General features: G+C 44.7%; 1 protein-coding gene across 3 annotated transcripts in view; it reads left to right on the top strand.

The window, feature by feature from the left end:
* Positions 1 to 1,372: 1,372 nt before the first annotated feature.
* The window catches only part of VPS54 (VPS54 subunit of GARP complex), an 89,198-nt gene continuing 79,648 nt past the window's right edge, over positions 1,373 to 10,922 (top strand). For 2 of the 3 annotated variants that reach the window (XM_084823286.1, XM_084823278.1), the window contains exons 1-2: positions 1,382 to 1,694; positions 3,180 to 3,289. The gene's annotated coding sequence lies outside the window, so the exon portion shown is untranslated. Of the gene's footprint in view, positions 1,695 to 3,179; positions 3,290 to 10,922 lie in introns of all 3 variants that reach the window. The other variant, XM_084823267.1, reaches the window with a different exon arrangement.

Raw genomic sequence — 10,922 nt, 5'->3', positions numbered from 1 at the left:
AGATGCTGCATTAAAAAATGAGGATCGTGTTGCTTTGGTAATAACGTGAACTTATTTTTTGCCCATCTTGGGCTGTGGCTAAGCCTGATACTATTCCCCAGAGCCAGCTCAGCCTGCTCATGCTGTAGTAATTATGAAATGAGGTAATGTGGGTGGCAACAAGAAAGAGGGCCTTCTCTGTAATGGCATCCCATCTGTGGAAGCTTCTTCCTTAGGAGGCTATCCTAGTGCCTTCTTTGTTGTATTTTCAGTGCCAGGTGAAGACCTTTATGTATTTCCAAACTTTTAACATCTGATGAGATTTTAATGCTGATGTGAAAGCATTACTATCATGTGCTCTGTGTTGCCTTTGAAAAGTACTTAGAAATAAACTTAAATTGATTTAGAATGCAACCGCCAGAGTGGTGGCCGCCTCTGAACTCAGAGGCAACCTCCCATCCAGTGCAGGGCAGGAGAAGCACAGAGGGGATTGTTCCCTCCGCGCTTCTCCTGCCTTGCATTCTCCATTGCCAGAATTCCACCTACAACAAGCCTAGAATGTAGTGGTGTTACATAGATGACATCTGTGGTTGGTCTATCTTTCGTATATATTTTTACCTAGGACTGACTGCATCCATACGGGATCCAGAGCCTCTTTGTTGTTTTGCTGTTGTGCCACTTTACACCTACCTGTCCCTCTCTCTGTCTGCATCTCCCTCCCTCTAAAATGTAGGTGGGACTGGGCTTTCTTGGTTGTGGCAGGAACTATGCAACGCTCTGCTGAAGGAGGCTGGCCCGGTCCTGTCTTTGTTGACCTTTCACCATGCTGCAAAAACAAATCGCTCCCAGAGAACCTGTATGATATGGTTCTATAGTTATTTTATTTTTGTTGTTTTTTATCCTCTCAGCTGTGTTGTATTTTTGTATTGTTTTTAATGTTTGATTATGAACTGCGAGCTGCCTTAAGGATCTCTTAGATTAGGTTGGGATACATATGCATTAGGTAAAAGGATGAAAATCTCGCAGGGCCAGGAGGTGACCGCCTCAGACAATTTGGGGGGTGGGGGTGGGTTTCATGAAAGGGCAGTTTAAAAATTTATTGTTGTGTTTTACTGACAGGGAGGGGTACAGGCACTAGTGTTTGTTTGTTTTTGTTCCAAGTGCCTTGGGTAACACGTTTACTCTCTCTCTCTCTGTGTGTGTGTGTGTGTGTGTACGGGCCAGGGGAATCTGCTGCTCCGCCTTAGTCTTGGACCACCCCTGGGTGCTTCCTGACAGGAAACCCCACTGCTCTTGGGCCAACAACCGGAGTCTTTGCCAGGTGAGCCAAAGGCCAGAACTTCGCTCTCCAAATCCCCCCCGCCCGGGCCTTTGCCACTGAATCTCCTCCTCTGGAAAGGGGGAGGAGAGAGAGGCGGCGGCGGCGGCTCTGTCCCCTCGACGCAAGCGGCAGAACGGTGGCCGCGGCAGCCGTGGCTGCAAGAACAGCAGCTCCTCCTCTTTCTCCCAGTCAGGGCTGCGGCGAGAGGCGGTGCTTGTCAGTGGCCGGTTTCCTCGCCGCTACGCTGCCGCCGGCCGAGGAGCTTCCCTGGGCCGAACCGGGAGAAGGAGTCGCCCATGGTAGCGACGTGTCGCATTGGAGGCGCCGGGGGATGCACTAGGCCGCGTCCCCGCCTTGGAGTTTTCCACGGTCCCAGCTGCTGCTGCTGCTGCAGGTATTCCAGGGGTGCTGGTGTGGAACGGTTTCTCGTCCGCCCCGACAAGAATTCCAGGCCAGGAAGGACGAGAGGGGGGCAGAGGCTCTCCGCTCTCCCAGCACTGCTGTCTTTCCCCAGACCCGATTCAATCCCCACATTAAGATAAGGGGGAGGGAGAGGGCTAGCTCCGCTCCAGAGCCCTCTCCCGCCGTACCCTGTAAGCAGCAGCCCGACCTACCCAAGGTAGGCCGGCTTCATAGCCCGCTGTCTTTCTCTTTCACATTCAGGTTGATACTCCACGCACACATTCCCGCCCCCCGCTTCCCTTTCCCATGCCCAGGAAAACCTGACTCCATAGTTTCCCTTCTTTCACAGAATATATCTCCCTCGCGCCAGACTTCATCTCTTACACTCCTACCATCCTATCGCCGTCGCCTCCTGGCTTGCTTTCTACTTGCTGCTATAGGGACATGTTGACTGTGTATCTCCTTGCACTTTAACCCGAGGCGGATACAACCATGTTTGCAAATACCCATCCCCCAGTTTATCTCCTCCACCCTTCCTTTCTCGTGTCAACCCCCAGGGAAAAAATTCCTAGTTCTACTGGAGACAGGCCAGCTGATGTAGATATGCTCCCGTTCTTATCCTCCATCCCACACATGGAAATAAGTTGATAGCATAAACCCTCTCCTTTAATAAAAATGTAGCATGTATAAAAAGACAGAGCTAAGCCTCACAGTAGACAGGGCTGCTGTAGCCAGGATAGGGCCAGTGGGTGCTCTGCCCCACCATAGGCACCAATTTGCCTAAGGTTTTTGTTTAAAAAACAGGCTTTTAAATTTGACACATAATCACATCAGTTTAGAGCAGCATTCCCCAACCTTGGCTAGATCTACACTTGTGTTTTTTATTGGGATTGAAATGCACTGATAACAGTTGGGGTATGTTATGCATTCTGTATACTGCTTTTCTAGTATTATTTCCTGCTTTTTATTCTGTATTATCCAAAATCCTGCAACAGATGTCACTGTGTGCGCTATGAGGTATAAATGTGTAAGACGGATATCTTGATGGGATCGCATCAATATGACATGAAGTGTAGATCTGGCCCTGGTGCCCTTATATCCAAGAGAGAAGCATGTTAAGTTCATGCATTATGATTTCTTTGATTTTTAGGTACAAGTTATGTGACAGGGTGCCCATATTTCTGCTATGAAATGATAAATGGCCCCAAGAAGCTCATGGCAGCAGTTTCAGACATTAGAGTGACCATCCCGTCTCCTCAAAATGTAAGGAGAGTTACTGAGAGTTGGGCCATGTTCGTATTTATAAAGGAGTTCTATTACTTGTGGTAAAAAAAGTCACATGGTATTGTATTACATGGTATCTGCTATCAGTACATCTGTTTTAATCAGCATTTTAAATAGTTTATCACATTTTTAATGTTTCTTTTATTCCTGTTATTCCTGTTAAAAGTATTTAATGCTGTTATCTTTTGTTTAGAACTTGAAAGCAGTCATGTATGTTACAATCTCAAGATATTCTTAACTAATGGAACTGGAAGAGATATGAGGTCTGTCTTATTGGGACATTCTTGGAATTCTGTCATTAAGGTATGCAGTCTTAGTGGCTTAGGATGCAATCCTATACATATTTAGACAGAAAAATTCCAACAACTCCCAGCATGCTTTAGCCAGCATGTTTTTTTTCTGTCTGAACATGCATAGGATTGCGCCTTTAATATACTTTTATAATTTGTAGAATAGTTGTAGAGCGCATTTTTCTTCTCACTGCTATTAGAGTTTGATAAGAGACTGATATTAGGAGTATGTTTTTTCTAAGTGAACTGTGCAAACATAAGCTTTAATAAGTGCAATGTTCTCAACATTAAGGGAAATTGTACATATATATAGGTGAGCATCTCGAATTGGGCAATCATAACGTATAAAGGATTTGAAGTTCAGTTACATGCCAGTGTGACCATGGGTTGACTTCACACTATTTTTTTATGTGATCTGTTATTTTCACTGGAGTGAGAAAGTGGTTACTAGCAGTAGGTTAGATACACGTTACTTACCAAATCCAGATGGCTACTCCCCAAAACCAGATATTATAAAAATAAATCAAGTTAAAAATCTGATTGAAACAAGAAAACCTAGTTTTTAAACCAACTGTAATGACTGTCTCTTTTATAATTATCTATCTATCTATCTATCTATCTATCTATCTATCTATCCTGCTTTAAAATAAAATAGATATTTAAATGTTTTAAAAATCAACTGTGGCCAACTCAAATAGAGTTGCTTCTCTGTGACAAAGAACTAGGGGGAAAATATCTGATTTCTGAGATCTATGACACAAACACTCATGGATACAATCTAAAATACTACAAGCAAAGGCCAGCTCCTCCTTTTCCAGCAGTGACGCCATTCCCCCTGCCCCCCGCCATGCAGCAATGTTAATCCTTCAGAGCGGTGCCACGTGAGAGCCACCCCTGGAAGAATTATTGCCCTTCTCCCCCTGCACACATGGTAGTGCTTTTTCTTGCATACAGGAGGTTTTTTTTAATCCTAACCAATATCTTGTATTTATTATTGTGTCAACCTTTTCGACTGAGAACCCAGGGACTAATACAGGTGTTAAGATTCAGAAATATACAATCTTCTGTCTCACCAGGATAATCTACAGAGCCTATATGGGTGATCTTGTATTTCTGTTTTATGCCTTGTAGTGTGTTCTGTTCTCAAATTAGGAATATTTATGAACTACTAAACACGGTGCCACTTACTTTCGATCTCATTGAAAAGCTGTTAGTACCCTAGTTTATAGATGGTCTGGACACAAACTTCCACTCCTATCTATATGTATTTACTCTGAAGAAGTTCCACTTTGTTCAGCAGGGCTTTTTTTTTTTAATAAATAAGTGCACATATAATTGCAGCCCTAGTCTTCCAGTAAATGATCTTACCTAATATGCTTATATATGTACATAAAAAGCTAAACAGAAACATGCCTTTCATCTACAAGCAAACATACATAAGTGATATGGGAAGGTTGGCTAATTGTTATGCTTGTAGGTTGTATAAAGACTCTGTTTCAGGGGTGGGCAACTTCAGGAGGTCCAGGGGCCATTTTTTTCCCCACCAGATCCTCTCCCACAGGTTCTAAAAATGGGAAGGGTTAGAAAAAATATAAAACAAAATGGCATCCAGCACGGCTATGGAGTGCCAAAAGGGTAAAAATTAGCTTTTTTGCAAGCTAATGTTGATTCTGTTGGGACTCTGTAGCAGCTATGAAGCACCCAAAGGACAAAAATTAGCTTAAAAGAAGCTAATGTTAACACTTTGGGCATTCTGTAGCAGCTCCAGACACCATTTTGTTTCCAAAAAAAGTGGAGTTTGAAAGAGTTTTGTGGGGGGTTCCCCTGAATGTAGGACGGTGGTGGATGCTGCACCGCAGAGCTCCAGGGACCACATGCTGCCCACCTCTGTTGTTGTACATTATTTGGTCTGTTGTAGGGTTATTTGAAGGTTGTTTGAGGATTAAATAATCCTCTGGTGCCTCAATTCAGCAGGCAGATGATAAACGACAAACCTCTGGGGTTAAATATTCTAAATGGCCACCAGCACACACTGCAAACCACCATGACTTAAATAAGCCATGGTGGGCTGTGGTGATTATGTGAACCGGCCCAATATATTGTGGCAACTAGTTAGTATGCATGCCTGTTAATGAAATAATTGAATTTCAAATAGGTAAATTCTGCTGGAATCCACCTAGGTTGGATACACCAATGTGCCTTGTTCCATTTTGTTACAGGCCTGGTCTACAAATGCAGGATATCATAGCACTGTGAATGGGCTGTGTAATGGTGATATATTGAAATACAGCTTTAAAAAGTATTTCAATATTTTGAAGGAGAAAATATTTAATAAGGGATTTCTGTAACCCTCCCCTTTCTAATTTCAGGCCTGTTTTGCCCCAAATGATTCTATCTCCCCTCCAAGGCCGTCAAATCTGTGCTGCCTCCTACTCTGGCTGAAGTTTAACAAAACTACTGAAAGCCTGCACCCATTTTAGTTTGCATAGTTACCTGAGAATAAAGGAGGGCTGCAACACTTCCTTTCTTCTTGGTAGTCTTGTGCAAAGCAAGAGGATCAGGTGCCTCTTTATAACATGCAGCTGGCCAGAGAGGAGGGGATTTAGCAAGCCTGATCCTCTGAGGCCCTGAAATGAGATTTCAGCTAGCTAGCTATTTATTTATTTATTTAATTTAATTTCATTTCATTTCATTTCTATACTGCCCAATAGCCAAAGCACTCTGGGCGGTTCACAAAAATTAAAACCAAACAACACACAATAAAACAATTTAAAATATATAGAACATTAAAACCACAATATAACAATACAACCACAATAAAACCTAGCAGCAGTGCAGGAGTTTAAAATACAGATTTAAAACAGCAAAGCTAAAACTTTAGAAAGCTAAAATGCTAAAATGCCTGGGAAAAGAAAAAGGCCTTCACCTGGCGCCGAAAGGAATACAATGTAGGTGCCAGGCGAACCTCACTAGGGAGCTCATTCCAGAGCTGGGGTACCACAGCAGAAAAAGCCCTCCTCCTAGTAGCCACCCGCCTCACTTCCTTTGGCAGGGGCTCACGGAGAAGGGCCGCTGACGATGATCTTAAGGTCCGGGCAGGCACATATGGGAGGAGGCGATCCTTCAGGTAACCTGGCCCCAAGCCGTTAAGGGCTTTGAATGTTAACACCAGCACTTTGAATCGGGCCCAGAAATGGACTGGCAGCCAGTGCAGCTGGAAAAGTACTGGCGTAATATGAGCTCGCAGGCCAGTCCCTGTTAACAATCTTGCTGCCCTATTTTGGACCAGCTGAAGTTTCCGGACCGTTTTCAAAGGCAGCCCCATGTATAACGCATTGCAGTAATCCAGACGAGAAGTGATCAGAGCATGGATCACTGTAGCTAGGCTATCTCTGTCCAGATAAGGGCGTAGTTGGTATACCAGCCTAAGCTGATAAAAAGTGCTCCGTGCCACTGAGTTCACCTGTGCCTCAAGTGACAGTTCTGGATCCAAGAGCACCCCCAAACTATGAACCTGATCCTTTAGGGGGAGTGCAACCCCCTCCAGAACAGGTTGAATATCACCTAGCCGGGCAGATGAACCACCCACTAACAGTACCTCCGTCTTGTCTGGATTGAGTTTCAGTTTATTAGCCCTCGTCCAGTCCATTACCGTGCCCAGGCACTGATTCAGAACAACCACTGCCTCACCTGGTTTTGATGAGAAAGAGAGGTAGAGCTGGGTGTCATCTGCATATTGATGGCACCTCAGCCCACACCTCCGGATAACCTCCCCCAGCGGTTTCATGTAGATGTTAAACAGCATGGGGGATAAAATAGAGCCCTGTGGAACCTCATGGCACACTTGCCATAGCACAGAGCAATAATCCCCCAGCACCACCTTCTGGAATCGGCCATCCAAGTAGGAGCGGAACCACTGCAGTGCAGTGCCTCCAACTCCCAACCCAGACAACCTATCCAGAAGGATACCATGGTTGATGGTATCGAAAGCCGCTGAGAGGTCCAGGAGAATCAACAGGGTGGCACTCCCCCGTCCCTCTCCCGGCAGAGGTCATCCTACAGGGCGACCAAGGCAGTTTTCATTCCAAAACCAGGCCTGAAGCCCTCTTGAAATGGATCTAGATAATCCGTTTCATACATCAGTGCCTGGAGGTGTCCTACAACCACCCGCTCAAGCACCTTACCCAGGAAGGGGATGTTGGCCACTGGCCTATAATTGTTAACAAAAATGACTTTTTCATCCATCTAGCTGAGGCGTTGGGGAGGGGGTGGGGAGGAGGCTGGGGAGACTGGACTGGGCACCCCAGTCTCTTCCCTTCTCCGCCCATTGGGAATTCCCCTGTTACCTTCCATCTGAGGTCAATTTTGCAACTTTGAAGAGGCAGGTGGCACAGTTCTCTCTGCACCAGCTGCAAGGAGGAAGGGGCAGGGAGGTCAGACTCCTGGGTCCGAGGTCAGAGTGCTGACTCCAACCTCAGATCCAGGAATCCAAACTATCCTGTGGACCCGTAGATGCTGTCTAGGGGCCATAGGATTGCTCTCTAAGTTCTTTTTAAAAAGGTTTTTGTACTTGAAACTGCGGTTTCCCCAAGTATGCTGATACCTTCCTCTTGTTTATCAGTGGCCCCATTTCGGCTACAGCTAGGGATGTCAGAGAATTTTGCCACGAATCTCAGAGAGGCCGAATGCCAGTGCATTCGGCCCCCCGAAATAGGTGGCGGAACGGTCTGCCCCCCAGCCCCACCCGGGACGGGACTTACCTTGGGCGGATCTTCCTGGCGGCGGCGGCGGTGGCTGCGGCGGCCCGTCTTCTGACCGGCTGCCGCCGCCACCATTTCCAGTTAAAAAAAGAAAAAAATGTGATAGGTTACGTAAAGATTTACGTAGCCTATCACGGCTAGATTTTTAAAAAACACCATGATAGGCTACGTAAATGTTTACATAGCCTATCACGGCTGATTTAAAAGAAAAAAAAAACGCGCGTACGCAAATGGCGGCGCCCATGGGTGCTGCCATTTGCGTTCCTTATTTTGGCACGTCTTAGTCTACGTAAACGTTTACGTAGACTAAGACGGCGAAAATAAGGGGAACGCAAATAGCGTAGCGTCTACACTATTTGCGTTCCCCATATTTTCGCTATCTTAGTCTACATAAATGTTTACGTAGACTAAGATGTGCCAAAATAAGGAACGCAAATGGCGGTGCCCATGGGCACCACCATTTGCGTACGTGCTTTTTTTTTTCTTTTAAATCAGCCGTGATAGGCTACGTAGACATTTACGTAGCCTATCACAGCTGACTGCAGGGACACAAATGGCGGCGGCTATGGCCGCCGCCATTTGCGTCCCTGCTAGCCAGTGGCCGGATGTCTGGCTGCTGGCGGAGCTGGCCGGCGGCTCCGCAGGATCCCTGCGGAGCAGAGCCGGCCGGCCAGAATTTCGGGGGGAGGGACGGAGCGCCTCCCCCCCCGGCCAGAATTTCAGGGGGAGGGACGGAGAACCTCCCCCCCCACCTCGAATCAGTTTCGCTAAAAGGTAAGTGACTTTTGTACATCCCTAGCTACAGCCCTGTTACTGCTCACCTCCTGAGCTGTCTATTAAAAACATGATGGGAAATCAAGAACTATATTGGTTTCAGTATTTACAGTTTAAAAAATGTCTTTAAAAATTACAAGATGGACATTTTCAACTGCAACAATTAACAAAGTTGAGTCTGTAATAATGGACAATAGTAAACATATTGTTGCACTATTTCATAAAATTCTACAGGAATTCTGCTTAGATGGAACAGATCAAAATTCATAATTCAGTAGCCTCAGGATTTGGGACAGGATAAGAACATTAATGTCTGAGAATTATTTTGGAACTGGGAAAGTAACTTCTCTAATCTGAAATAATTGCTATAAGGATTGACAAGATGACATTGCTACAAATAAAATATATAAAATTACTGGTACTTACAACCTGGGTTGGAAAAGTGAGAAAGACCTTGGTACTTTCTATCACTTAAGGTGGTCCTGCTGACTTCCCCAAATGTATTGACTTGATAGTTTTGATTTATTGAGTATTGCTAATCCTTTGCATAATTTTTTTGAGTAAGCCCCATTGAAATCAGTGCAACATACTTCCAAGGAAACATGCATATGATTGCACTGTTAGGTCCCATAATATTGTTATTGACTCTTGTACATGTAATTTGCTAGTGACCCATTGTAGTTGTTATCCTGTATGATTTGTGCAGCTAGGGTCTTTCTTGCTAAATACTGGAGGTTAGAAAAAGTTCCTAGCATAGAATAAGGAGGAGAAGAGGGTGCATGAATATGCTGTTCTTGGAAAATTAATACAATGTGTCCAGACTAAAGAAGGGAAGTAAAGCGGTAATTTTATAAAATAATTTTTTAGGGGCCAGCAAGTTTAAGTGTAATACTGGAAAGCTTGTAGGAATATTGAACTTGTGGGTTGACTTGTCAGTGTCCATTAAACCAACTGGGAGGTTGATTGGTGCATGGGGAAATCCCTCCTGTCATCTCAGATCACAGTGACCAAATGTAGCTGTTCTTTCTAGGTGTGCGGGAAACCAGGGACTTGGCCAGCTCTGGGAGGAGTGGTTCCCCTAAACACCAGCTGAGTCTTTCTTTGCATGCCTCTCACTGCCCCTGAGATGCCCAACTTATCTGGGGCTGGAAGGAATGGCTCCTCTTAGCACTGGCCAAGTTGGTTCATGTGCTATTCCCCTCTGCCCCAGGGGTGACAAATGGTGTGCAAAGTCAAGGACTTGTGGCTGCCTCGGCTGAGTCCCTTTCTCTGTGCTGAGACTGGCACGAAACTCTGTGCTTCTCAGTGCCAAGAAGGGCAAAATGGACTGGGTGGGGGGTCACTATGTCAGTGGCGGAGTAGGCTTCATATTGGGGGAGGATCTTACCAGGTTGAAATAGTTGGTCGTCCCTCCTTTAGGTAAGAAACATAAGCCCTATTCATAAGTAAGAGTAAGCACTTTAGTCAACATATATTGAGGCAATCCCTCCCACTCTTGAGTCTGGCATCCTTATTTGTGATATATATAATGTGTAATTGGGTTAATGTAATTTGCATAGGCTTAATCCTAACCTCCCCTGCCTTAAAAAAAATACCTTTTCCCACTTTGTATAAACAGTTTCTGCTACAGTTTTCTGGACAACTTGCACTTTTGGGTGCCCTTCAAATCATGAGACTTGCAAAAAATGAAAACATAATGAAAACTGCTGACAACTAAGTATTTGTCTTAGTTCCTCTGACATAGTTTCAGCCTATTATTTCCCAGTAGTGGGAGGGTTTTATTTTATCTTTTATCGACAAGGTGATATCAGTCCTTCTCATTTTTTCATATTAATATCTGTGCACTGTTGCATAACCATTTAGTAAGCAGTTGATTGTTTCGTAAAAACTTTTAAAAAGAAGACTTTTGAAAAAACATGAAAATATTTTGAAGATTACTATTGGCAAGACATAAAATACTAATATTTTAATAGCTGGCCTGTCTGCACTAGTGCTACTGGAATGTCCATTACCATTATTGCACAGATATAGGAGGTGATTGGTGGAAGTTCTATATATTTGCCGGTTTTATCTTTGGCATGGATCTTGGAGGGCTTGGCATGGATCTTGGAG

Source organism: Heloderma suspectum, chromosome 1 (assembly GCF_057233095.1).
Source record: "Heloderma suspectum isolate Gila_16-S chromosome 1, 16-S_ref, whole genome shotgun sequence".
In the NCBI taxonomy this organism is placed as follows: Eukaryota; Metazoa; Chordata; class Lepidosauria; order Squamata; family Helodermatidae; genus Heloderma; species Heloderma suspectum.
The sequence above is the reverse complement of the archived record's forward strand: the minus strand, read 5'-3'. Positions and strand labels throughout refer to the sequence as shown.